Below are 27,313 nucleotides of genomic sequence, written 5' to 3'. Positions count from 1 at the left end.
AAAAAGAAATCAGAAGGGCCAGTGACATCACTGCACCTCTTATTACACTTGATCCCTTTGTTTCTTATGTAGAATGTTCTATTGGTGGTAACATGTTTCTTGTCTAGTAGACACTGGAGCTTCTCACTCTAAACTGAAATTATCAGAATGTCTGCATACTCCCTGGGGTCAACTTTAACTCCTCTCTCTCCTTCTCTCTGCACATCACAGACTTTGCCAAGAAGTCCAACTTTCAGATCCATCTCATCAGAGGCATTCTGCCTTTCCTAGCCTTCCCCCTGAAACTCAATGTCTCCAGTGCTCTGGTTCTCTCTAAACTGTACTACTTCAACAGCCTCTTCCTCAATCTGCCTCTCTCTTCCCTTCTCCCTCTTCAACTAATCCAGAATAGGGCTGCAAGATTTATCCTTGACCTGAAGCCGAGGGACCGCATCTCTACATCCCTAAAATCTCTCCATTGGCTCCCGGTGACCGCAAATATCAAATACAAGACCATTTGCTTAATCCACAAGGCTGTCTGGGGCCTGGGACCTCTCTACATCCAGATTTCTCTCATAAATACCTCCATGCTAGAGTTATTTGGTCCTCTGGCTCCAAATCTCTGCAGGTCAGATGATTCTCCAAGCAGAGAGTGGAAGGTTGATTCCATTACTTGGCAGGGGCCTCCTTTTGGAATGGCCTTCCTGCCCCCCCCCACATACTTGAGTCGGATCCCCTTAAGTTACAGAAACTTCTCAACATCCCCCCCCCAATAATGCTAATGTTCCTCTGCCACTGCGACTGGTGCCTGGTCCCTTATGAGTCTTACAGAGGCCAGGCCCTCCTTGGCCAGTCCCCTACCAGCATCCCTACCAGCTCTGGCCCTTGGTCAACCTTCCCGGACTAACCTGAATCTGGTCCATCCCTCCTTCGCACTTCTCTCTTTTCCCACTTCCTCTATACTTACCCTTCATGGCTCCCCTCTGCACTTGCTCAGTCCGCTGGGCCCCCGTCTCCTACACTTCACCACCCTCAGCACTTGCTCTGCCCCCTGGGCCCCCCACTCCCACACTTCACCCTCTATGCTCCCCCCTGAGCACTCTCCAGCCCTGCCCCCTACTTCCTCCCTCTGTTGCACTTTCTGTCTCTGCACTTGTATGGTAAAAATGTCACAAGACCTAGTATGACCGTTACTGTTGGTTTTACCCTATGTCCCCACACAACACTTTTTTGTCTTGTGGTGCCTGGAAACACTTGTGTATAGGCGCATTATAAATGTCCAATAAATACAACATATTGTTTTTTTTAGATTCATTCTTAAATGCCATGAGTATTGGAGGTCATTTTATAACCCATCTGTCCTATCTCCAAGCATCATGCTTTTCCGTGACGCCCTTCCACTCCTATGAAACCGTTCTAATTAAATTTGCGATGTAAAATGGGTTGTACTATTAACTGTCTGATTGAGTGTATTTGTATTAATATCTCCGTACACAGAGAAATTACATTTTTGACTGTTAAAGGACCCCTCTGCCTCGATGGAAAGACCACAAATTACACTCAGTTGTTGCAACACGTTGTGTTGGACCTGGTACCTTTAATACAAATTAAGTTGTGCAAATATTGAACACAGTACATGTAGGTACCACCCTGATCACAACCAAACGACTTCCCCATTAGCTTGCAATATTCCATTTCAACAAAAGCAGAATAAGGTCATTGGGTTTCTGTTCCAGTAAACAATCATTGTACTGACTTCAAGTCTTTGCAATACCCGACTTCTGCCAATTACGAAACCTGGTAAGGAGACTTAACGATTTGTACGAGATCTCAGTGCTGTGAATGCAGTCATTCTTCCCACCTTTCACATTGTTCCAAATTACTCAAGCATGTTTTGTATATTTCCTCATGTTTGCATGATTAGAACTGCAGATTGCTACATGCCATGAACCTAAGGAGGATGTATACTGATAACCATTCCCTGTTTTTGGTAGTTTGAAAGGATGAGCTTCAAATCCATTTGGTTTACTTCTCTTGCACAGTTATGTGCTTTATTTATTACCTGGTTACACAACTGTATGTTCCTGGGTCTAAATGGAACACACAATGCACACATTGGGTTGATGAGTTTCACTTTCCTGAGATCATAGAGACTTCCTCTGTCTGTGTATTAAAACAGGTATAATGCAGGAAGCCATAAAAGCTGGTTGAACGGGTGCTGGATTGCTTGTGCTAAAGGGCCACACCAGTATCCCGAAGTCATATCTAATGTAGGAAAAACCTTTGACTTGTGTATCTGTGTGAGACCATGGTTGATAATTGGCAGTGGCCACCATCAAATTTGAACACTCTTGTTACACACCCTCAGATTGTTGCAAAACCTCCATTGACCATTGCTTTTCAACACACCAATATATGGATTTTGGATGTGCTGTGTATGGGTCTGATTATTGTTTTTTATTTGTTTATTTATTTATTCATTCAGTTATGAAGCACGCTAAACCCAGGGGCATCAAGGCGCTGTTGCAACCATGTGCACAATTGCTTGGAAGGGGAGGAGTCAAGGAGGAGAAACAAGTACTTGAATTCCGGATTAGGCACATAGCCAAGTCTTCAGTGATCACCTGAAGACCCAGTAAGATTGTTCGGCTCTTAAGGCTGACGGAAGTGAGTTCCATTGTCTGGTTGAAAATGTGGGAAAGGTAGCACCTCCCAAATTGGATCGGTTGAATTTCGGCAGTCGAAGTCTGTTGTTGTAGGAAGATCTTAGTGGTCTGTGGGCGTGGGTTATTGCCAACTTCTGCGAGAGATATGGAGGACCTGCGTTGGAAAAGCATCCGTGCGTGATAGGATCTTGAAGATGATACTTTCATGAATCGGCAACCAGTGAATGCTTCTCCCAGCACTGGAGATGAGTTCTGTTTTGGGAATGTTCATGGCAGCTCTGATAGCATTGTTCTGGATCACCTGCATCTTGTCGATGTTATGCTACGTCCTGCCCGCAAAGAGAGCATGGCACTATTCTAACCTTACACCGACAATGGCAAGAGCGATGGTGAGGCAGCTGTCTTGAGATAGGAATGCTCTGAAATCATCATTAAGACAGATGTCATGTGTGGCCATCCAAGCTTAGATCGTGGAGTAGATTTTGTTTAAGGCAGTCGTGTCATTAGAGTAGTTGCCTGACAAGGGGAGGAGAATTTGGGTGTCATCAGAATAGTTGGTGTACAATATGTTGATGCCATCCAGAAGGGCGAAGAGAGGTCTTGTGAATATGTTGTAAAGAGTGGGTGATATGCAAGAAACTTGGGGTACCCCACACAAGATGGAAGAAGGGGCTGCACTGGCATTTTCGCACAAACTCTTATGGATATGTCTTTAAGGAAGGAGGCGACACAGGTCATGGCTTCTGTGGAGAAGTGGGCGGCAGTGATAAGGTGGTTGCAAAGAATTTGATGGTCAACCAAGTTGGACGCTACTGAGAGGTCAAGGAGAAGTAGGAGGGCAAGTTTTCCTGCATTTCCAAATCATCCAACGGGTTCTTTAGGTTGATGAGGACAGATTCTGTACCATGGCCAGGACGGAAGCCTGATTGTCATGTACCAAGCACTTGGTGTGCCTCAAGGAATTGCTGAATTTGGACATATGCTGCTCTGTCCAAAATGTTCAGGAGGAATGGGACGGTAGTGATCGGTCTGTAATTATTAGGGATGGAGGGGTTATTCAATGCTTTATTAATCAGAGGCAGAACCCATGATTCTTTAAGGCAGGAAGGCATTATGACGGAGGCGAAGGAACTGTTAATACATCTAGTAGTAAACGGCACCAGGTGTCTGTGCAGTCCTTTATGATTTTGGCTGGGCAAGTATCTCATTTGCAACTTAATGGTTTGATGCTTTTAACGATGGAGACAGTGTTCTCTACTATGGTAGGGATGAAGTTGGATATGGTGCATGTTAAGAGATGGAAATTGTGGTTGGGGTGGGTAGGGTGAAGGTAAAGGATGTGCTGGAAAACTATTGAGTAAAGTTAGTTTGTGGCTGATTTTTTTCTGTAATAAATCAATTTTGTTCAGCTTGGCTTGAAAGTTCCGGCCACATTAGTGAACAGAGTTCATTGTGTGGTCGAGGGGTTATTTCTCCAATTGGTTTCAGTAGTTTTACGCTTAAATGCATGGAGTTTGTGGAGATCAGACGTAAACCAGGTGTTTATGTGTTTAAGCTGACTAGCTTTACAGGGAGCCAGGGGCGCAATGGTGTCAACAACGGACGAGAGTGTGTTGGAGTAGAGGTCTCATTGTTCTTGCCACAGGTCATGAAATGTACCTTTCCTTACACAGTTGTCTTTTTCAATAGCAGGAGCATGTACCTGCATCATGGCCAAATTCTCTAAAGTTTGGTATGGTCACAGGTCAGGACTGGTCTTGACAAGAAGGACACATTTGCATTCCAAGTTTAAAACTGTAGCTAATTTGGTACTTTGTTCTGCAAAATCAGTGCGACAGCTACTCTAATCATCCAAGGGCTAGTGAGCAGCATGTTTGATAATGGCTATAGTATAAGGTATCATGTTAGCTTCCAGAAGGGCATTGACACATTGGCTGTTTTTGTTAGGGGACCCTGTAGATGTTAAGGACCATCGTGCATCCACAGTTGCTTAAAGTCATGTGCTACCCCAAAGGCAAAACAGGAGTCTTCATATATGATTATTGGCTTTTGTGCAATCAGGCTGGATGCTTTTGTTAGTGCAATGAGGTCAGGCACTTGTGCTGAAATAACCTGGGGTCACATCCCACACTCCAACACCTCCCCACTTTCACACACTGTGTATCTTGCAAACAGTCTCACATTTTGATATCGATAGCAAGAACCTCCCCAAGGCTCCTACGTTGCAGACTCCTGCCACAAGGGGACAAGCTAGAGCAGTACTCTTTCATGGGTCCCGAGGGCAAGGCACAAGTTTGAATTTTACAGGATAAGCACATGGAGAAAGGGGCCACATTTCAACCAGTGCACTTTGCCCAAATAGGAATGTGATATGCAAGAAATGCAATACGAAGGAGGACATGGCCAGAGTATCTAGGAACAAAGGTGAAGTAACATATGTAGAAGAGGATCATTTGTTCAAAGAGGCTGCAAGTGGTGGCTGATTACCAGTGTGGATGGTGAGGATTTTGATGCTCCTTGGTGTGAAGTGAAGTCTGATGGTGGCGTCTGGGGATGATGGTAAACTCTGGTTTCAAATAAACTGTGATGGGATTTGATGCCTTCAATATGCTAGAGTTTATTGTGAATGATTTGGATGCCCCAGACATATGTGCTAAAGGGTATGGGGTGTGCACTAATTAACATTGTGCGGTCAAAGTCTGTCAAAATTGCATTCAGGGATAGAGCCAAAAAAGGTGTGTTGTATGTGGCATACAAAGGGTTGTCTCTACTGAGCTGGAAGCATCAGAAGGGGTTGCAGATTATCCTGAACCTATATGCTCCAGAACCGGTATTGTTGGTGTAAGATGATTTATGGGCTCATTAGAAAAGTGTGTTTTCTGATCAGCTGGGTTTTCTGAAGGGGTTTTGCCACAAAATAATTTTGAAAAAGGGGTTGAAACCAGCCTGTGGTGCACACAGTTTGTGTTGTTCCCTTATTGCTGAGGAGAAGCTCAAAACTGAGCTTGGCAAAGTATGTGTGTTTGTGAATTATGTGATTGAACCGATCGCAGCTGCAGAGTGGTTGTTCCCATGGTGATAGGAAGGGAGACAGAAACATAAGGATTTGTGTGAATCCTAGGTTCCTTAACAATAACATCTGGTTAGATCAGCATCCCCTAGCCAATGTACAGGATATGACCTCCCTCCTTCATGGTGCCAAGTATGTTTCTATGATCAACTTGCCCAGTGCATGCCAACAGGTTGTGCAGCATCCTATTTTGAGGTCTCTGACCTAGTTTGTGATACCTTTTGGGACCTCAGGTTCAAGAGAATGCTTATTGGGTTGGTGTTAGCCAAAGCAGTGTTCCAAAGAGTGATAGAAAAGTTGCACAAAGGTCTATCTTATTTAAAGTGTTCTCAGGATGACATTCTGGACTTTGTGTCTGACCCCAAGCACCATGAGGTGTATGTGTGGGAAGTTTTGCGATTTTTGGGTCAGGCCGGCCTTATGATCAAGAAGGAAAAGTGCAAGGTCAGGGTGATGGAGGTTTCTCATCTAGGGCAAGTAACTGACTGGCAGGGTCAGGCCCGTGACTAGTCTAGAGAATGTAGTGCCAAAAGCTCTGGCACCTCTAAGAAAGGATAGTTTAAGTGTGTTAGTAGGACTCACTGAGCATTAGGCTACATTTATAAAAGGGTTTGCACTGATTTGTGCCCCATTGAGGGAACTGCTGACAAATAATGTCACATTTGAGGAGCACAGAGTGTGAGAAAGCATTTACTCAAATCATAAATAATATTGTGGGGGCCCTCCCACTTAGCATGTTCAATTTGTGTTGTAAAACTGTTCTGATGACCAATGCTATCACAGTGGGACTAGGGGCTGCCTTAATGCAAGTACAGGAGGGCATAGAGTATGTAATTGCAATGTCTCCTGAGCGTTACAAGGTGCAGAGAAGAACCAATCTACGTAGAGAGCAAAGCCTTGTTTTGTTTATGGGCAATCAACAATTTCTGTTTTTTGCTGTGGTCTGTGCCATTTACCATGAAGACCGACCATTAGCTATTGGTTCATGTGTTAAGCGGAAAAGGTGTGGGTGAATCCCGGAGGATCAATCATTGGGCTCTTGCCCTGCAGGAATACCATTGTTTTACGTTTATGTTCCAAGTCCCTGCAACATTGTAGCAGATTGTCTTTCCCGGCTTCCGCTTGAAGGGGTAGGCGAAATTCGTGAGGAGGGGTGGTCCATGATTGTGCAGTTTGGCCAAGATGCTGTTTTGAACTGGAATAGATGGCATGAGGAAAGCAGGGTGGATGCAGAAATGGCTAAGATTCGCTAGCTGTTGGAGCGTGGCTGGCATAGGGGGCCCGCTGGTGTTTCTGCACAGTTTGAACATGTTAAACAGAGTTGTGGATGGATGATGATGTTTTGCGCAAGGTTGAGAAAATTGTTCCACTGAGAGGGATGAGGGGGACTCCTCCTGGAGATCGCTCACAAAGGGCTTTTATGGAAGAATTTTACAAAAAAAGAGTGACAGAGACGTATTGGTGACCGAGCGTGGATGCTGACGTGGAGCATATAGTTAAGCATTGTATACCATATACATCCAGTGACAAGACGCATCTGGCGACCGAAACTCCGTTGCGCCCTGTGAAGCTCCTGACAAAACCGTGTGAGAAAGTGGCTCTGGATATAATTGGTCCTTTACTGATACGTTATCACAGCAAAAATGATATGTTTGTTTTAATGGATTACGATTCTAAAAGGCCTTGGTCAGATGAAGCTACGGCCAAGTCAGGAGTAGAATTTTTTGATGGAATTTTTAGAGTTGAGGGGTTTCCGTCTATTTTGTTTACTGATAATGGGGCACAATTTAAGTCCAGTGTGGTGGCTGGCCACTTGAAGAGGGTGGCGGCAGTGCGCCATTAAACTATAACATTATATTGTCCTACCCAAAACGGAATTGTGGAGCTGTTCAATAGGGCAGGGTGAAAGGAACAATTTGAGCATTGAAAGTTCGATTAGTGACATGCAGTGGGCTTATAGAATGACACCTGACTCCACCAGAGATGTCACACCTTTTGTAGCATTGAAGAGCAGAATTAGGTTGATGAAAACATTCTGGAGTAGGTGGAAACCACTGGTCAAGGTAAATAGAGAGCAGCTGACCACTAGGATGGAGATATGCCAGGAGAGATATAAGCATTGGTATGTGTGGCAACCAAAGATCAGGTTTAAAAGACTTTGCATTAAGTTTGTTTGGTTAAGGGGGAAGGTGTGCAGAGGGTTGCTTGTTACTCTTGCAGCTGCGACCGCTCATTCATGTAGGGGTCGCAGACTCATCCGTGCTTCCTCGTGTGCAGCAGACCACAGAGGAGCATCCTTTGAATGCTCCTGTGTGACGTGTCATGTGGGAGACAGCAACAGTCATGTTCCTGGTGCACAGCTGAGTAGATGATTTGGCTCCCATGTTGGAAGTAGGCTTAATGGAATACATCTTTTCTACTTACCTGCTATGTTGCTATGGACAGAATAGGCCCTAGCTAGGTTCTTTGTGTATACTTGTCTCAGATGCTTCCATCATCAGGAGTTTCTTGTTATATGTTATCATGTCTGTGCCTTCATGCCTGCGGGTCTATAGTGTGCAATGAAAATGCTATGTAATGTAATGTGTCTCTGCATAGTCTTTGCTTCCTTCCTTTTTCCTGGTTACGTGGTGTGGGCAAAGCAGCAGCCCATGGGGAAAAAAAAGAAAAACTAATATCTGGCATCTGACAGTTGTTTTCACCCCTTGACAGGGGGGAAACATCTTCATATTTCATAGTAATTCTCGGCAAGGGGGCACATTTTACTGCATTTTGTATGTCAACCTTTTGCAATGGAGCAACTACATGTACATTTGATGGCACTCATTCACAGTGTTGTGTTAACCTTGCAAGATGGTGGCAGTGCATGGGAAAGGGTAGTCTTCAATGGCATTTCAAGGCAATAATGTTGCTTGATAGACTTTCTCCTTCAGCCATATGGATCACCTATGCAACACCTCTGTTACAATCCAGGGAAACAGCCATTTGGTCCAAAGGAGATAGCAACCGAAAAGCCAAAACTGTAGCTTTCGGCAATGTTTGTTTATATATATTCACTAACAAAAAATGTTGTTAAAGGGAATTATGGTTAAGTTACACTAACAAAAACCTGTGAAGTTCATTGGAAAAACAATCTTAGAGGGACGTTATGGTTACAGGTCATACCGAAACACCTCACATATTCGCCAGTTATGGTAAGCTAAACAACCATAACTCGTGCCAGCACTATGCTCTGCTAAGACTAACACCCATGATATCAACGATGACATCACAAATGTCATTGATGACATCACTGATGACATCACATGTTTAGTCACATTTCATTAAAAGCTTTCAAAAGGGATTCTAAATGTAATGTTCCCAGAAAACTATCAGCAGCCATTGGGAGAATTATAAAATAGATAATTCATTGCACAGTCCATTGCTATAAACACCATGGTAGTACAGACTTCTTTCTAGTGTAGGAGCCATCTCATGCAGAAACGTACGCATTGTCTGCAGGATGCACCATAGAGGATCAATATTGATATTTTTGCCACGTTGGATGGTGAAATGCAGAATGCTTTTCTGTCACAGTTTTGTGTACTGTGAAATGTGTAATGAGTAGCTAATAGTGCCTCACTGACAACATATTTACCCTATGTCACACAAAACACAAAGAGTCACAAGGCAACAAAGCAGGAGTAGTACAATAAAGTGTTCTTAACCTAACTTGTTATCTTTATGCAAACAAACGATTGCTCTATTGCAGGCCTACTTCTTTCCTTATGTACATGTTTCATATGCTGTCACTGAATCCTTACAACATTAGTGTAAGAACATATGACAAGGGTAAGATCTGCAAACATAGTACCTTTTCAATGTTTACTTCTTAACTCTCTGTGAAGAAAACCACCTGCCCTACATATGTCCGTGAACAAAAAAAGAGGGAGCCAGACATGTGATGTCATCAGTGATGTCATCAATGGCATGTGTTATGCATCTTTGATGTCATGGGTGTTAGTCTTAGCAGAGCACAGTGCTGGCACGAGTTATGGTTGCTTAGCTTACCATAACTGGCGAATTTGTGGGGTGTTTCGGTTTGACCTGTAACCATAACGTCCCTGTAAGAACGTTTTTCCATTGAATTTCATAGGTTTTTGCTAGTGCAACTTAACCATAACGTCCCTTTTACAACGTTTTTTGTTAATGAATTTCATAGATTTTTATTAGGGCAATGTAAACATAGCGTTGCATTAGCGTAGTGTATTTAGAAATGATGCTATGTTTGTAGTACTCCACCTTCACCATAACGTCACTTTAGCAATATTTGTTGTGGCTGATTATGATATAAAGCTCCTTTCAGAGTGTCACAATGTAAGAGGCAATGAAGGGAGGCAGTGCGACGTGCATCGTATACCCTCCACACAATTGTATGCTAAATGGAAGGAACCATGGTACTGTGGAAAACACTGCAGTGGAAACAGGTAGAAATGGGTGGCTGTTGAAACAGATGGTTGTGTGTGTTGCAGTGCGTTTTCAAGAGGGCAGGTGCGCAACAGCAAGCACAAACATTATTCCTATACTTCCAAAAAGGGCAGCAAGGCAATGTCTGTAGAGCGTGCAGAATTTGGAAATGCAGTAATAGCAAGGGGAACGCTATTTGTGGAGAAAACGGTTTGTGCTGTGAAACAATAGATTCCTATTTGTACAGTCGACAATGGCACAAGTAGTAAAAAGACACAAATATACTTCTTAACAATGTACCGCGCTTTCTCCATTTCCCGACCAAATAAATAATTACGGTCCAACATGGGTGTGTGCATAACGGGATAAACAATTATGCAGGATATCGGAAACAGAAGCATTACCTGGCCAACTGCCTCCCTCAGCACAAACGGCACTGAAAATCATGCTACATGGTGTTAATTTGTCCCTCCACAAGCAACAACAATAATATTGCGGTCATTGAGCATCACTAAAGTCTCAAACACACAAACCAAAAGCAATCACTTCATTGTAGGTGTTCCATATGCGAACAAACCCGCATGATACACTTCACACTTAACTCCCACCGGACTCTGTTTTCCATTAACTGTCAAGTAATATATGTGCAATTCACCCACAAAGCATGCACTGTGGCTCGTAAAACACGCAACCATAAGCTCACCCTCTGCATTTAGGTTGACAAATATACTGTATACCACAGTCTGTGCGTGCACTCCACACCCAGAAAGCTTATTGCACAATCCTGTGTACTCCACAGTCCCAAATATAAAGTGGCCATGTGCAAAAGGGACGTATGTTACACATACAACCCTGCAACTATCGCTATGTCTGCTGACTTTTCCAGGAGTGCCCGCACGGGAGTAGGGGAATAAATGTCAACCAGGGTAGGGGATGTCCTTTGTAGTGGTGGCTCTTAAAAAAGCTGTTTTTTTCATTGTTTTTAAAAACAGCTTCCACGGTAATAACTCTTTTTTTCTGGCTTGTATAATTGTTTTTATTTGTTGCACTGCGCCTCACATTCTTACAATAGCGTCTTCAGTGCAGCCTGCAGATTGGAAAAACAAACATTATTGCCACTGGGCAACAATGAAATGCCATTTCCATTGCAAAGGTGCACATATCGATAACCAATGTTGTCATTGTCACAGGAGTACATCTCAGCAGAACGCACAAAGTTAACCATGCTTCTGTTGATAAGACGCCTTCCCACCTCTGGCTGCTGACAACATTAATTGCGCTAGTTATATACTGGACTTGGTGGTATACATGAGAAAAGCACCTTCGCAGTGGCAGAAATGTGCTGCACTTCTTTCATCATCTTTTTGAGTTGACGGTACACACTTGCACAAGCTATGGTACCCAAAAGCAATGCTCCATAGTGCAGTGCCACAACGTGTACAGTACCCTAAGTGGTAACTTGTCGAAATTCTCCAAGCAAACGGTTGAAAGTACGGACAGCGACACTGCACCACAAAGTCTCCATGTCATACAAATTGCCATTAAGGCCTGTTTCCACGGCATACTGGAGCAGATCTAGCACCAAGTGATCACCCACTATGAAAACTGTGCATCTTACCATCTCTGCCAGCCTCACAACACAGAGTAATGTAACAATATGTGGCCGCCCTTTCCTGTGACGCACACTCTAACCACCTGATTGGACAATTGCAACAATCGCATTTCCATTGGCCAGCATGTTCAAAAGTGCAGAATGTAGCATGTGCGCCTCGCAAAATATTGTGAGGGCCATGCCCCTGTAAATCATGAACAGTCCTTCTTCCCTTTCCACTATCCTTTTCCCACCATGCCCTTATTAGGTATTGCTAAGTACGCACACACACATCCACCAATGCCCGCCAAGACTTCAGCATCTTACAATGTCAGTTCTCCACGAGACTGCATATGTACCATTACAAAATCAGCCTGCACGTGTGCTGTTTTTGGAAAGCACGTCCAGTGGAAAGTTCAGTGAAACATTGCAGGAGTTATACATCCACATTCATCTACATAAGCACCCATCACCACAAAAGAAAGGTATGAACATTTTTTTTGCAGTATGTTCACAACTTTTTTTATAAGTGCCTTTGCGCACGATATCTGGGTCTAAGCATCCCCAATGTGTTTAAAAACCATACTGATGTTCCTCCCATCTCCTACCATAAACTGGCAATTTGTTGGTATGTGCGTGCAACATTTTCATTTACCCATATCATACACCATATTAGTGAAACAGGAACTCTGTTCTTTCCTTCTGACAATGCTACGAAAAGTGTTCCCCACTAACCCACCTACTACATAACTACGTAAAAAGAAGGCACTAAAGCCACCACTAAATGTATTTTAGCAACATACAGTCACTTTCCAAAAGGACAGTGTCTGCACGGCTGTCATGCTTTGTTCACTGCACTGTTGCCACATGCTCTTTTTAAATCAGCCAGGTTCCATTCTGCACCCTCAACAACTCATCCATAAGACGAGTGTGCAACTTCTCCTTGGCCTGAATGGCAGGGAACGTATCTCTGCTGGACTAAAATGTCTGCAATAGGTCACAGTGGCTGCAAACAATAAAATAAAAGCCCTGTGCATTATGCAGAAGGCCTTCTAGTCCCTGGAAACGCAATACCCTGCACTCTCACTTCCTAAATATCTTCTTGCTCCAGCTCTTCCCTCATCTGCCTCATACTCCCTCAGGGTCAGTTGCTTCTACACGCAACCAGATGGTGGTAGATGTGTTTCTTCTGCTAGGGCTCCCTGTGGGCCATGCTCTCTATCTCCCTGGACCTTGTGGAGAAGCATTGTAGGGTCAGAAAGCACCCGAAAACATTTCCAAGTGCGTCTTCTTTTTCCCCTCCTCTCCCCTATTCACTTCCTGGCTAAAATGTATTGTGCACTGGTTTCCTACACACCCTATAATCTGTGCCCGATGCCACCTCCCTCCCTACCCTGCACTGGCTTTCTACCAAATCCCGCATTTGGGGACTGTTTTCTATAAACCTAACAGTCCAGCCACCACTTCATGTCTACGCTTATCCTTGCACTTGCCAGTACCGGTATTCTATTTGTTATTGTTCCCATGTACTGCACTTTGCCCTCCCCGATCCCATTCACTTGCGCATTCTCAATGTCAGCTGGCCTAGAAGAATCAATTTGGGGGCAGGGGGATATGAAACAGGGGTGGGGATTGTGTCTTTAGGATTGTCTCTAAAAACACTTATATACATTTTTTTTGTCTTTCTTTTGTTATGTATATACGCGCATTCATACATTGTTTTTTACTTGCTTTTCTCTTTTGCTCACTGTTTGTTTTCTTCTCCTCCTGAACGCTTATCTTTCATTTCTACAGAATTCTCTGCAACGCTTCGTGCAGAGTGGCAAACACAACAGCATTGCCAAGAGAGGTAAAAAAAATGTCATTTCCTTGAAACCACTGGAAATCTTGCTGGTTATTAATGCTTTCATAGTCGGTGCAGAACATCCCAGCACTCCACATTGGCACATGCTTCTGTTTATCCAACTTGTCCCGACCTCTGGCTGTGGACAAATTACACCAGCATGCTCCCATTGTCCTCTTGGTGTCATCGATGAGAAAATCACCTTTGCAGTAGGAAATATCTGCATCAGAGCTGTCATCAACTTCTTTAAGTAAGCGAGCAAACGTGAGCACGTCATGTGCCCCAAATGTAGTCCTCCAAAATGCACGACCACCACATCTACACTACCAACAGAGGCCACACATTTGCAAAGGAGATCCATGCATCCAAAACCCCACTCATAAACTGTGCCCCAAAATGCCTGCACTCCTTCCAACTGAAAGTCAGTATCGAACCCTCTTTCCACAGCACACCTGTGCAGATCGTACACAAAGGTATCACCGACTATAAGCACTCACTGTCTGCCCATCTCTGCCAACCTCACTGCATGGAACATTGGGCAATTATGTCACTGCCACACCCTCCAATCCTCATTGGAGAATTCTCACTGTTCCATTTGTGAAGGCTCCATGTGCAGATGGCCATCCACAAACATACCAGAGCCTCCAACACCCCTACCCACAGCCATTCACAAAGTATTGTGTCACTACCAACCTACCCACAACCTTTTCACAACATTGGCCCTACTTCAACAAATCAGCACACAGCAAAGTAACCAAGCACATTTAAGGTGCACATCTACCATATCCACTTCCATACTGACAGTATGTAAATCTAGCACTCTGCATAACGTTTCACCTCTCCATCGCCAAGTACACATCAAAAACTTTACCATCTTGTAACAGTGTCTTCACCTGCGAAACAAAACATGCACGCATGGGAGCTCACTTCTTGTGCTCTAGTGCGTCTGAAATGTGCTCTACACCCATTCTTTACAGGTCTCCACCCTCTAACAGCTGCAACATCCAAAATGCATTACTGCCGTGTGTGTCCTAAAGTCCTAGCCTCTTGAGTGCATGGCCTACGGGTACGGCCTTCGGCCATGCACCCAACAGTCTAGGTCTTCAACACTCTCACTGCTACATAATGGCAACCATCCATTTCACCATGTCACCAACTTCGACAATCCACATACACAGCACTACCACCAGCGCTCCTACCCAACCTACGCACCGCCATGGAACTATCCAGCAACAAATTGCACCAGTTACGATAATGTAGAAAGAAAGCACTTTCTCCTGCACCCCTGTGCAATTTCATGCACATACTATGGCTGTGCCTACTTCCATTTCCAAAGTATTTTGTCACTGCCATACTACCCACATTCGGTTCACAACACTGGCCTACTGCAACCAATGTGCACGCACCGCACTATGCAAGCACCACCCTGTACCAGATGCACACATACACTTGCGTTACTGCGGTGGGTATGCTAAAGACCTACGCTCTTCAGTGCATGACATATGGTGTACAGCCTTCACCCATGCACCCAATAGTCTAATCCTTCCACTGACCCAACCCAACTTCCTACACCCATGCATGCCACCATGTGCCCAACTACCGCATTCCATCCGCATAGCACAGCCATCCACGCTCCCATCCAACCTATGTCATACGCAATTCATTCCCCTTCTAAAATTGATCTACCACCACTCACCATGGAAAGAGTTTGCAGCAAACAGGTTGTGGCAGAAGCTATTGGGCCGTTACGACACCTGCCTCCAATCACCATACAAAGTACTTGCCTGTCTAGCTACCCACGACTTGACGCAGTACGCGTGAAAACTACCGCCTGTCTTCTTCCACCTACTTATATATGTCACATGAACCACTTCTCACTCCCCCACCCGTTCCCTCCCTTCTTGCCACCAACACATGGTATTCACTACATTTTCCGGGCCCATCCGCTGCTGCACTGTCCTCCGATACACCATGGCGGTGTTTCCCTTCAGCCAACCACCGGCCGTGTCGAACATTCGCCGACATCACAGCGTACTGCAGGCCAATGACACTTAGGTCCGCGGAGTGAACAGCGAAATGGGTCCGCACAGTGGACCCAGATATCACTAATATTTTGGGATGTACATTTCAGTCATTTGCAACAAAAGTAATGGTCGGATTTCCACCAAACACAAAAAAGCATGCTTTCTGAACCAAGCCCATGCTCCTGATGCAAATTTGGTGAACATCCGTCCAGCCATTCGGGCTGTAGCTGTGCACAAAGTTTTTCCTCATTCAGTCTATGGGAAAAAAAATGTGGGACCCCCTATAACTTTGCCTCCCCTGCAGGAAACCTCACCCAACTTGGCGAAAACATTCAGAGCCACCCATATACTTTATTTTGCACAGTTTGGTGAGGATTCCACCAGGGGGGGGTGAAGTTATAAGCCAAAGAAAAAGTGTTCTTCCTATGAGTTTAGCAACTTAACCATAACTACACGCCCGGGCCATGTAATATGCATGGAGTTTAACTTATAAACCTCAGTTCCCAAAATGTAACCTACTTGATAATAAGATCACAAATTCAGTGCAAATGCTTCCTCATGTGTACAGATTTGGGGACAGATAAAGCTGAAAGTATTTCATTGGAACACCTTAAGTACAAGTGGCTATATGAATATTTGGACCCTGAACCCAGTTTCTTGCTTAGGGTGAACTCTTTTGTATCACAAAAGAACTGAATGTGAAATGTAAAGTACCTTAATAACATTAAAAGCTTACTCACATGTAAAGGCCATTTTGATAGTATCTAAATGTCTGTTATAGAATGTAACAATATTAAGGTTATGAGCTCCAGTGCCATCACCAGTGTCTGTCTTGAGTCCCATAATAAAATGCTTTGGTAATATGCAAGAGAACCAGACCACATATTGGCAAGCAAATATAGGGCTGGTGAACATGCTCTCTAATAGAAGATATTACTGGTCACAAAACATCAGAAGACAGTTTCTATGAGGAATATTTCATATGTTTACTCTGCAAAGCAATAGATTTCTCAAGTTTCACCAATGGGGATGGAGACATCGGAAAGGGTGTGTCTAAGAGGAACATTTCATGCGTTAACCCTGCAATGCAATAGATTTCTCTAATTGGGGATATTTTGGCAGAGTCATTGTTAGGCAGAATTACATGCAGTGCCCTTTCGGAAAACACTCCATACAATTAAAACTACAGGTGTAAGCACAATCTCACCATTGGTACAAGCCTGTACTACACTGTTAAGTGACTTCAATTCTGCAATCCCAATAAGTCAGTGCCTTGTCTGAGATTGCTCAAGCGAAGCTCTTATTTATATATTTTTATGACAAGTTATAATCTGGATGATAAACCCTTATATAACACCCCTCTCTTTGAATCCCCCTGACCTCACTGAGCAAAGAAGAAGGTTTGTTTTGCAATTTAAAAGATTTATTGAAAATTAAACAATGTATATATCAGACTTTTATAATAAATTAATATTTGATATCACACTTAAGAATATGATGTTGATCAACAATGGATAATCTAACACTAGCACACTTATTTTATTACTTAGGAGTTGGTATGGAAAGGATAAGGCAGCAGAGAATACTTTTATGGTTTCAAGGGATGCAGTGATGGAAAAGAATCCAGCACAGGAATAAACTGATATGGGTTCAACAAAAGCTAATATGTTCACTTTTCCCCTTGTGGCAATTCACTCCCCCCCTGTATGCAATATAAGGAGATGGAAGTAAAGCACACAGTTTTCAGGATTACAATCAATATGCAATTCAGTTCCCGTTCCCCCCAGCAAGCTTAGAGAAACAGGGATGATTTTAAACACAGACAAAAGTACTTTAAATGTGGTATGCAAAGAAGGGAAAAATATACTAAACATGATTTTAATTCCCTATAAGAGATTCAGGGTGGGTGATAGCTACTTTAAATTAGTTCAGGATCACTTTAGCAATGCTCTATGAATTATTATCAGGTTGCAAATGAATTTCAGCAAAGGAAAGTAAGAAGCTGCTATTTTGACAAGTGAAGAAATTTGAGCCAAATCCCAAATCGCGGCACTTTTTCCGAGTGCGTCGAGCGCGATTACGGAAAAAGTATAATGAATAGAAAGTCGGTTCTGGGTTTGTTGGAAAGCCTAGAATCTTAGCTTTAAAACTCGCTCCTAGCACAAACGGTTCAAGAGATACGGACGATTTCGTGAAGGTAGATTTTCAGAAATGAAATTACAGTTTCAGAATGACAGATGACAGTTTTGCAGCTGTGAACTCACAGAATAGACACACGATTCCTTATGATGCAGTTCTAATAGGTTAAAATAGTTTGATTTAGATTATTTTAAACTAAGAGATTGGTTTTGCACAGTTCTGGCTGAGTACTCACACTATGAATTTGAAATAGGCCGTCAGGGTCTGATCAGGTTTGGACTGGACTCCTGGCAGGTGGTTCTGAAGTCACAGCTCTGTGGGTCAGCTCTGCTCTGCACTTCACAGTGGTCAGGTCTGAGGTTCTGCTGGTCTGGATCAAGTGGATTCTGGATACAGCACTGCTTTCTGGGTCCGCTGGTTCTGGCAAAAGTTCTTGGCAAAGATTCCAACAGCTCGCCCGGCTGTAGGATTGTTTGGTTGGATTGCTGGATTCTGAAGGCCTGCTGAGAAGAATTCTCAGCTTGTGGGTTAGGCCTTTGCTTTAAGTTCTGGAGTTAAGTTCTGGATCTCTGGATGTAAAGTCTGGAATCTGGATGTGAAGTCGTCCGTCAAAATGCTCCGCAAGAAAGTGGACAGTGAATGTCTCTACCTGGGTTTTGGTGTTCCTTTTATGTCTTTAGAAAATGGGTGTGTGCGTGGCATAACTAAGCCTGCCCCTCACAACTTTTATGGGTCAGAGGATCCACCCCTGGTCAATTTGCACACAAATCTTTTCTTGATCCAAATACATATTTATCTACGTACAATTTTTCTAATATTATATGTCCAGTTAACATATTTTCTGTAGCACCAAACCATCCGATCCCTGTCTTTGTAAGATGTCGTGTCCACTTACACAAATGTGCACAAGGAATATGGGTATCAGATGATAAGTTGTCAGATTTTTAACATACATACATTTCGAGTAACAACCTATTTTCCGCTACTATAACAAAGAACATACCACAGAGTCCTAACACCTCTTAAAATGTGCACGGAAAAATCACACAAATAATGATATTAATTATATCATTTTTACAAGTCCGTACTATGAATTATCCATCTTTTTAAATTTATGTTCTGGCCCAGAGGGGTGCGGTTTCCCAAAGCACATGGTGGAATTTCTGGTTTGTACACTTCCTCCAACTCAAGTTGCTCACAGAGGCACTGCCCCTCCCAGTTTCTCTCAAGAGGAAGCCATTTACAACCCCCCCTAATTTAACATCTGCCCGAGCCAAAGAAGGCTCGTTGTTCTGTTTCACTCCAGTCCTAGGTGCTCCTCCCCTGATTCAATCAGGGAGGTGTCATCTCCTTTTGGTGGGAACAGCAGAAGGCAGCCAGGCCTGGAATGCAGTTGAGCAAGTTTCAACTCCCGTCGGGGTTAGTTGTCAGGCAGAATTCAATCTCTTTAAGCCAGGCTTCAGCTAAATGTCACTTTTGTTCCCAGTTTTTCTTCATCCAAATCAAACGTACAATTTTTAAACATGCAGCTAGAACGCTGGTTCTAAGTTCAAAACTATGACATTTAACAGTTGCAAACTATGTGACACTCAACAGTAAGTAGGTCACTCATTTATTTTAAACATTTAGATTTTAGTGTCTTTCAGTCCAATTTAACTTAGGCTGCTGACATCCACAGCTCAGCCAGTTTCATTATAAACATTATTTTAGGCTCTTTCTCTTTCCAGATTTTGTATGCACACAAGTCTACCTTCTGCCAAATGTCTGCTGGTGTTCATTGAGATTTTTGAATATCTTGCAATGTTTAAAATAGGCATTTTTAGCTTGCAAAGGTGATTTCAAAGTGCTTTTTTGAGCCAACCGGCACTGCTGTTTTTCCTTTGGCACACATTTCACTCATTGCACTCCTGGCCCATCACGCTCGCACTGGTGGGTGGCAGGTCAGGGCAACATTTTGGTGTGCGCCAAAACTGCGCGGTTTTCCTGGATTCTGGCGCAATGTGGGCTTTTTCGGCCATCTTGGATTTTCTAAGCCCACAGCACCAAATGTTGCAGCATAATAGTCCAAACGTGGGTCAGGACACCCAACAAGCCCCCCCGCCCGACTGCGCTTTGATTTCGAGTCGAGGGGGAGTCGGGTGCAAAGGATGTTTTGATCCACGCGCTGGGATGTCCGCAACATCTTCTTCCGATTCCGCAGATGACAAAGTTCAGCATCTTTTCCTCCATCAGGGTGGATCGATCGGTTCTCCTCGCCGGTCCTGATGGGAGTATTTGGTGGTACCCCAGGCCCCTCGGATCTTTGCTCCCGGTCCCCAGGTAGTCTTCCTTGGTCAGTCTCCATGGTTTCATCTCTCCTAGGATGACAAAGCAAAGCGGGAATACCTATTCGTAGACATTTCTCCCCCACTATTGATATAGTGGGGCGGCATATTCATCTTATAAATCCAAAGACATGAACATATACATTTTTTTTTTAATCAGGAGACAAGAACATATACATTTTTTATTTCAGGAGACAATTTGCATTCAAGAATCATAGTATTTTAGAGACTATATGTGGGATATTTTAGGGTTGGAACTGAATTACTGTGGAGCAGCCCCCTCTGGTATTGCAGAGGACTCCTCCAGTTGCTGCAGAGTGTGCTGGGATGGCAACACTTTAACTGATTTATATGGACCCACTTGCCTTCCCCTTCTGCCAAACTACCTTTGAGGATGCGGATCTTGTAGGCAACTGGGGAGATCTTATCTACAATTTCAAACGGTCCCTTCCATGTAGGCAAACATTTTTGCTGCTTGGCCTGGTTTCTTTGGAAGTTGTATAGATAGACACGGTCTCCCACATTATATAATTTCCTGGAAGTTTTCAAATCGTAATGGGTCTTCATGCTATCAGCTGATCTTTCTAGATTTCGCTAGCATAGGCAAAATCATGTTGGAGGTGTTTCTTTAAATTCTCCACATGCTCATGAGTTGTGGAGGCATTTATCAATGTCTGCTTTTGGGTCCTGTAGAGCAAATGCTGGGGAAGCACCATCTTGCGTCCAGTCATCAGCTCAAACGGTGACATTTTGGTTGCAGATGAAGGGGTAGATCTGATGGCCATTAGGACCAGAGGTAATCAGATATCCCAACTTGGCCCAGAATCTGCCACAAACTTCTTTAAAATGCTCACTATGGTTCTGCTGTATCTCTCCACTGCACCAGAAGAGGCAGGCTGGTAAGCAATATGTAGCTTCCTTTTAACCCCCAGTATCTCCCACATCTTAGTCATTACTTCGCTGGTAAAATGGCTACCTCTGTCTGACTCAATCCTTTGGGGTAGACCAACACGCGAAAAGATGTGGTTGATAATCAGGGCAGCTGCTGTTTCTGCCTTGCAGTTTGGGGCCGGGAGACATTCCACCCACTTGGTAAACAAGCATGTGACCGTCAACATGTACTTGTTTCCCCTAGAGGAGCAATTCACGGGGCCTATGAAGTCGATTTGCAAATCTGACCATGGCAGTGTCATCCCCCTCTTTTGGAGAGGCGCCCGGTGTGTGAGGGATGCTGGCTGAAATTGTGCACACACAAGACACCCCTTCAAGTATTGGTCGAGGTCCTGCCCCATGTGTGGCCAGTATGCAACCTCTCTTAAGATTACAAGTGTTGTATGAAACCCCCTATGACCGGCGGTGGCCGCATCATGGGAGTGACTTAACATAAGGCTTCGGAATGAGGTAGGAACCACCCACTGATCATGGCCAGCTTGGGATTTCCTTACCAACAAACCGTCTTGGATTCGGAACATCTTTGGACATTTCATCAACACTCTAACGTCCTCTTTCCCAATGTAATCGGTATCCGTCAGGGGAAAGTTCTCAGGGTCCTCAATGTGTTGGTAAAACTTACCAATTATTGGATCCCCCTTTTAAGCCGTAATCAAATCAGCATCTGGGGTCTCCTTACTCCATTGTGCTGTTGAAAGATCATTGTGAGCATTTGTCTGGGACCTAGTGATAGCAGTGACCTGGATTTCCCCCAACAGGGAATCAATCTCTATTAGATTCCCTTGTATGGCCCCGGTTTTGGACAGCTGATCAGCTAAGTCATTTCCATTTTTGTCTGGTCCCTCTACTTTGGAATGACCCTTGATCTTTTTCCAGTAGATGGTCATCCAATTCGAGGTGACCAGATCATCAATGTTTTGGATTAACTTCCCATGTTTCAAGGGTTTGTTATTAGCACATAACATGCCTCTGGTTTTCCAGTTAACCAGGTGCTCCACAAACCCGTTCCGTACATAATCTGTATCTGTGATTATGACCAGTTCGGGGAGTTGATGTTGGACAGCAGTGAGGATGGCCTGATGCACAGCCATCAATTCTGCCACATGACTACTTCGGGGACCAATTTTGTATCCAGCGGAGGGTTCTGGGGACTCATTCACCCATGCATTCCCTACGCCGGCCACCAGTTCTTTTTCCCCGTTGTTGTCAACATGGTAAGAGCATCCATCCACATAGACAATGGGCATTCCCTCACACTTGTCTTCTTCAAAGACTTTGTGTGGGGAATTAAGGTATGCCTCCATGTTGTCCTTTATTTTTAGACTTTCGTCCTCAAGACAGTTTTCTCTGGCACAATGATGCAAGTTAGCCAGACCTTGCGCGAGGGGACTCTTCTTGTTTTGGCCAAATCTGACCTCCACAGGAAAGCCTTGCATTGACAGGATCCAGGAAGTAATTCGGGAATTACTCACATTTCCGGCCCGGATTCTGTCATTTTGGAGATATTGCAGAGGCTGGTGTGGAGTCTCCACTATGATGTGTTCCCCCTGGATGAACCGGCGGGTATTCTTCAATGCCCACACCGTTGCCAGGAGTGCCTTCTCACAATCGTTGAATTTTTCCTCCACAGAGGATAAAGTTTTGCTCGCATAGGAGATTACTTTATTGACCTTGTCATGCTTTTGGTATAATACTGTCGTCAAGCACGTATTAGAGAACCCGGTCTCCAGGAAAAACTCCTTGTTTCTGACAGGGTAAGCTAGGCAAGGCGCTTGTGAGAGACTTCTTTTGAGCTGTCTTACTGCCTCGGCTTGTTCTGGACCCCATTCCCACTTGACCCCCCCTTCAAGAGATCAATCAGGGGTCTGGAGATCTCTGCGTAGCCCTCAATGAACTTTCTGCTGTAATTAGTCAGTCCAAGGAGGCTCCTTAGTTCACGCAGAGTTGTGGGGTCTTTCAGTTTCTGAAGTGCTTCCACTTTCGTTTCTTGGGGACAGAGACCCTGAGGAGTAATCTCACGCCCCAAGAAATTAACACGGGTTCTACACCACTGTGATTTCTGAAAGGAAAGTTTTGCTCCGGCGGCCCTCAAGTGTGTCAGAACATAACGGATCTCCGCTATATGTTCCTCCACAGATGAACTTTTGATGAGGACATCATCTACATAAGCCAGGTTACCCCTCGCACCGAGGTCGGGCATGGCCTTATGTAGGAAAATGTTGAATTAATTGCCGGAGTTGAGGTATCCGAAGGGAGTTCGGGTCCATGTGTACTGCTGGCCCCCAAAGGTAAAAGCCAGTTTGTATTGGTCATCCCTACTGACAGGCACGGTCCAGTATCCATTGGTCAGGTCTATTGCAGTGAATACCTGTGACCCCTGAATCTGGGCCAGCCCTTGGTCAATGTAGGGCAGAGGCCATCGGGAAGTATGGACCCATTTGTTGAGCTCCCTAAAATCGGCGCAGAGTCTCCACTGGCCGTTTGGCTTCAATATTCCCAGCACCGGATTATTGAAGGTGCTGTGTACTGAATGGATTATCCCCCGGGACTCAAGGTTCTTAATTATTTCAGTAAGGGACTCCATGGATGCGATAGGCAAACGATATTGCTTCACAAACACTGGAGTCATGCCAGGGTCCGTGGGAATTGTTGTTGTGTGGATGTCGGTGCGACCACAATCATATGAGTCTACCGCAAAGAGATCTTGGAAATCCAAGAAAACTTGTTTCAACTTTTGCTTCTGTTCCAGAGTCACGCAGGCATCAGCTAGGTTGACTCTCTCTTCCACCATCTGCCTGAAGCCTGGAAAGACTTCTGGTTTTGCTATCTCAGCGGCCTCCTCCAGCTGGGTGGAGAAGTCACTGGTCAGAGTGCTGATTTGGACTGGAGGCTTCAGGTGGGAAAGGCAGCCCTCATGGACCTGGAAAATCACCTCATCCCTCCTAAAGTCACAAGTCACATCTTCCTTACCATAAGGGCAAGAAGTGTACACCAGGAAGTTCCCCCCATGCCGGGTAAATATCCTGTCTGGTGTTATATTGTCATCACTGTCACTGTCAAAACAGTCCTTGGGGATTGGTCGTAACAGTTAATTTCCTAAATCAATAGAGAAATGTCGGTCATCAACCGCCACTCCAATAATGGTGCGTGTGGCTAGAGTAATACTCTTTAAGTCGCTGTTATCCACCTCTATTGGAATGGTGTCATGTTCTATGTTGACTAATGGTGTTGGGTTTACCCCTAACCCTTGCTGTTGGAGGGAAGCATTTAGATGAATATAAGCATCAGGGTTTTTCAATTTTTGTCCTCTTTTAACTTTCACTTCCAGGGAGAATTGTCGGGTCCTTTCTGGGATGGTGACTTCCTATTTAACCTGAATTTCAACTGCATAAGGTAGCAATTGAGCTGACCTAAATGCTTTCTCTGGATCATCAAAGCCCATGGGATTATCCGCTAATCGGGACCAAGCTTTGAAGTTTATTAGGTCCAAACTAATGGCAAAGCGATTGAGAATATCACTGCCTAAGTAAAAGGCGGCAGTGACGTCTCGCACGACCCAACAATTATGCACTATGCTCTTGTTGCCAATGGAGATTTTGAGCATACACCTGCTTAGCAGGAGATGTTTGGAATTGGGTGTTTCCAGATCCATTTCCCATTTGTCTATCAGTTTGAATGTGGGAATGGCTGGATCTTTTGGGAGTAGGCGGAACATGGCTTCGCTGATGAAGCTCTTACCGTTGTTCACACACACTCGGGCGAGAACAGAGTCCTTCCCATCATTTCCCTGAACAGGGATGAACAACTGCTCTCCAGTTTGCTGAATATCAGCCAGGCTCTGAACTGATTTCACATCTTTCCGGACTATCGGAGTGGGAATGTCTGATTGTGTATTAGTAAAGAACTTCAGAGTGTTTCCTTCCAGTGTGGAATACCACCTTAAACTGGAAGGAAGGTTGATTTTCAGAAATAGAGAGCACCCCCCATCACCAGTCTGTTGTCCTACTGCTATTACTGTCACGTCTGGAATCTGGTTGTTCTGGAAGTGAAATTCTACTTGGTCAGATTTTTGTTCAACCATGTGGCATGTGCCGTTTAAACTAATATGGTTGACACTCTGTTTTAATTTTATTGGTCCGCTAGTCTGAGTCCAGAGGACCTTGTTTACGCAATCTATTAGGGGTGACAACCTTCTCAGGAGGTCATTCCCTAGTAAACAAGGGGTACCCTCTGGAGTCACTACTATGACCGGGTGTTTAGCCTTGTGTCGCCCAATTTTGATGTCCAAATCTGCAGTCCCCTCGATGGGAATTTCCTTCCCGTCAAAGTTCTGGAGTTGTCCAGGAAGAGAGGTGAGAGGAATACGGTAATTCTCCCCCCTTCCTGCATTTAGTTCATCAAAGGCCCTTTTGGAAAGAAGAGTAGCTTGGGATCCAGTGTCCACCAGTGCCAAAATAGTAGCCTGCCCCTGTACTTGTACAGGGGCATAGTATCTTCCCTCCTTCTCCTCAAGGGGGCACAGATAATGCACATTTTTGGACAACGGGTGGGCTCATTTTCTGGTTTTGGACATTGCGAGAGAAGAGATTTGGGCAGAATTATGTGGAGAGTCATGGGAATCTGCAAGAAAAAGTTGGCACCTTGAAAGAGGATATTCGAGTTCCCCAGGTTCCGGTCCTGGGCTGCCCCCCCTTTTTGGAGGCAGTCACCAGGATGGGTTTGAACCCGGGGATTTTGATGCTGTTGGTTCTGGGATAGGATGATGGGCGGCAACAGCTCAATCCCCACATCTACCCAGTCTATTGATTCGGTTTTAGGTTCCCGTGGTTCCGGTTCTGGGCCGCCCCCCCCCCCTTTTTGGAGGCAGTCACCAGGATGGGTTTGAACCAGGGATTTTCGCACTTGTTGGTTCTGGGATAGAATGATGGGCGGCGACAGCTCAATACCCACACCTACCCAGTCTAGGTTGGAATCCCTTGGGACCCATTTTTCCTTGGCAGGAGTTCCCCCATCTCTGAAGAAGAAGATCCTTTTTCCAGGATCCTCTGAGGATCCCTCTCCCTAAAATTGGAAGACCTGTACCTCCTCCACAACATGGGTCTGTTTGGGTCCTTTGTTTCTCCTACCTCCTCTCTGCTCCTTGGGTGGCAGACTTCCAGGGGTAGGAGATTTTGTTTCCGGTTCCTGGGTTTCCAGGGGCTGTTTACAAGTGGGGAAGGAAGCTTCCTCCAAGGCTTTACACCCCCTTCCCCTTGTGCCTCCTCCCTGGGAACCAGTGGGTTATCGGGGTGCTGCCCCCATCATTGTTCTGGAGCACCAGGCCCAGAGTTTGGTGCATTCTGTGCCGGCATGCCCATCTGAGGGTTCTGCTGAGCCCTTAGCACGTGACCCAGCTCCTGTGCCATATTTTGGACCTGGCGCTCAAGTTGGGAAACCCGCTCAGGCTGATACTGGGTTCTGTTTTCTCCCCTGGGCTGATCCCGGGAAGGGTAGCTATCCCTTCTCTGGTAGTACCCTGGGTTGGGAAGATTTGGGTACCCCTCCACCCTTGGCCTCCCCTCTCCTGGATTCGGTTGTCTGGGCTCAGGGAATTGGGGAAAGAAGGATGGATGATTTTGGAGCTGGAAGTTGGGTGGATACCTGGGGAACAAGTTCTGCCCAGGATTTGGTGAATTTCTGCCCTCCTGGGGGAAGTGCGGAGGGAAGTTCCCTGGGTTGGGCGCTTGGTTGGATCCCCCCTTGGGCCGGAGGAGTCCACACATAACCCAGGATTGGACTGTTTCCCTTATAGCGGGGATTTACATAGTCAGGGGAGCGAGGGACCCCATTTGTGGGACTACCTCCTTGACTCCCTGTCTGTGACTGGCCCGAGGGCCTTCTGGGCTTAGAATTATTCGGTACAGGCAGGTTTTTAGGCCCCCCCATCTCCAAATCTAAAACGGGGGCAACCTTTACCTCTGCCACCTTGGCAGCAGCAGGGGCGCTGTTGGTTTTGGGTTTTTTGGGCTGATTCTTATTTTCCACTGGCTTCTGCACCTCATAGATGCGGGTGGCTTGTTCAATACCCCAGTCTAAAGATCTTTTCTCGTGAAAATCTCTCACGAGCTGGGTCATTATGTATTTGGGTAAGGCATGGAAAAACGTATTAACAAATTCTTTACTGTCCGTGCGTACCCTTTTTGTAGTCTGCGCAAAAGCACGCTTTAACTCCTGCACAAATTCTTGTGGGGCCTGATCCTCCCCACATTGCAAATTGTAGGCTGCCTTGCGAGCCTCTTGG

The sequence above is a fragment of the Ambystoma mexicanum genome, chromosome 6q (genome assembly GCF_040938575.1).
Source record: "Ambystoma mexicanum isolate Mex_15411 chromosome 6q, UKY_AmexF1_1, whole genome shotgun sequence".
Taxonomy (NCBI): Eukaryota; Metazoa; Chordata; class Amphibia; order Caudata; family Ambystomatidae; genus Ambystoma; species Ambystoma mexicanum.
The sequence above is the reverse complement of the archived record's forward strand: the minus strand, read 5'-3'. Positions refer to the sequence as shown.